This window comes from Entelurus aequoreus, linkage group LG14 (assembly GCF_033978785.1).
Source record: "Entelurus aequoreus isolate RoL-2023_Sb linkage group LG14, RoL_Eaeq_v1.1, whole genome shotgun sequence".
NCBI classification, from domain to species: Eukaryota; Metazoa; Chordata; class Actinopteri; order Syngnathiformes; family Syngnathidae; genus Entelurus; species Entelurus aequoreus.
Window position 1 is genome coordinate 56,570,526 of NC_084744.1, and position 2,500 is coordinate 56,573,025.

The 2,500-nt window shown below is 37.2% G+C and overlaps 1 protein-coding gene across 5 annotated transcripts in view; it reads left to right on the forward strand.

Annotated features, from left to right (window-relative positions):
- Positions 1-2,500, forward strand: part of LOC133665081 (UDP-glucuronosyltransferase 1A1-like) — a 104,324-nt gene that overhangs the window by 25,171 nt on the left and 76,653 nt on the right. The gene's annotated exons all lie outside the window — the stretch shown is intronic.

Sequence of the window (2,500 nt, forward strand, 5' to 3'; positions counted from 1 at the left end):
GCAGCAACACATTGCAAAAAAAATGTCACAGGTGTATTTTTACCACTGTGTTACATGGCCTTTCCTTTTAACAACACTCAGTAAACGTTTGGGAACTGAGGAGACACATTTTTGAAGCTTTTCAGGTGGAATTCTTACCCATTCTTGCTTGATGTACAGCTTAAGTTGTTCAACAGTCCGGGGGTCTCCCTTGTGGTATTTTAGGCTTCATAATGCGCCACACATTTTCAATGGGAGACAGGTCTGGACTACAGGCAGGCCAGTCTAGTACCCGCACTCTTTTCCTACGAAGCCACGCTGTTGTAGAATAGAATAGAATAGAGTTTTCTTGTCATTATTACAGTGAACAGGTTCAAAGAACAACAAAATCGGAGCAGATCCCTTAAGGTGCATACACAATCATTTGGTAATATAAATAGTAATAAAAGATTCAAAAAAGAAGATATGTATCTATATATATATATATATATGTGTATATATCCACACACATGCACATATCCATACATATGCATATATATATACATATACACATATAACATTATTGCACATTATAGTCCGAAAAAAATAAAAAATAAACAAAAAAATAACACGTGGTTTGTCGTTGTCTTGCTGAAATAAGCAGGGGCGTCCATGAAAAAGACGTTGCTTGGATGGCAACATATGTTGCACCAAAACCTGTATGCACCTTTCAGCATTTCTCCAGATTCTCTGAACCTTTTGATGATATTATGGTGAAATGACGGCGAAATCCCTAAATTCCTTGCAATAGCCGGTTGAGAAATGTTGTTCTTAAACTGTTCGACAGTTTGCTCACGCATTTGTTCACAAAAGTGGTGACCCTCGCCCCGTCCTTGTTTGTGAATAGAAGCTGCTTTTATACCCAATCATGGCACCCACCTGTTCCCAATTAGCCTGTTCACCTGTGAGGTCTTCCAAATAAGTGTTTGATGAGCATTCCTCAACTTTCTCAGTCTATTTTGCCACTTGTGCCAGCTTTTTAGAAACATGTCGCAAGGCATCAAATTCCAAATGAGCTAACATTTGCAAAAAATAACAAAGTTTACCAGTTGGAACGTTAAGTATCTTGTCTTTGCAGTACATTCAATTGAATATAAGTTGAAAAGGATTTGCAAATCATTGTATTCGGTTTTTATTTACCGTTTTTTACACAACGTGACAACTTCACTGGTTCTGGGTTTTGTAGAATATCAGATGAAAAATTCTTGTTATTTGTTAGCAACGTCCATTTCTTGGAGTTTCAGGCTTTTGCACTACAATCTGCAATGTAAACTCCATGTTTTAACATAATTTCCCTGAACTTTGACCAAGGTTTGATTCATAACCTAAACTTGTGGGGGTCTCCACATATTTAAGGGTGTCACACATCACGTGCACAACAAATAAAACAGAGCTAACAAAAAGTTGATTGCCATAGGTATTGTTTACATTCGATAGTACGTGAAAAACAATGTCGGTATTTGAACGGTGCCTAAACGGGTAGTTAAAAAATGGAAAACATGCACATTTTTGTTAAAAAAAAAAACAACAAACATTTTTATTTTATGAAATTTTGTGAGATTCAAGTTAAACAGACTAAGAAATACTTCAACTATTTTTGTTAGAATAATTTTATCTAAGTTATCACAAAAACTTTGTGTTGAAATGAGTTCCCAGCGAGAAGACCAAAAGCTGTCTTTGAGCCTACCAAGAAGAAGGCTTGTAAAACTCCACTGTGTAGGGGGGGAAGCAACATGAAGGTGTTCTGTTTTCTTTCATGTATTGTAATCAACAGAAAGGTATTGTTTTGACCCAAGGACTACAAAGCGGAGAGAAGGCAGGATCGGCCCAAGTTCCAGACACCGCTTTTTTTTATCTCTTTTACGACCTATTCTGTGAAGTGTTTACGACCTTTTCTTTTGAACTGTTCTATAATCAAAGGCAACGCTGTTTACGACCCACGTCCCTTTGGAAGCAGCTGTTGCCATGTGGTCAGGGAAAGTCCAAATAAAGGAGGAGGCGTACAATCTTTCGCCAGAGCGTGCTGAGACACTGTACAAGGGTACAGTGTGTCCAGGCGTCTCTCCTCAATTTGAGCCAAATTTAATTCTGTCTCTGTTTAATTCCTTGCCTCTTGTCTTGTTTATTAGATGTCATCAGTGTTTAAACCTGACATATTTAAATTACATTGTAACTAAGTTGTATGTTCTTTTTCATTAAATTAATTATTTCGAATACACAACAACAAGAACAAAATATAGTATAATCATAATATATGTTAGGTCAGTCTACAATTTCGTAAGTTTCACTGCTCTTCAGGGGATTTTCAGGGATAAAACCCCCCCGAAGAGCAGGGAAACCTGCGAAACAGGCTTGTAGGGATGAAATAGCCTGTGTGTTTTTTCCTGACCTAACGTATATTAGGTACATTGAGCACTGTGTAACGTATAAACCACAGAAACCTCGACTATAATAATCATAATACATAGAAGAGGATACCAGA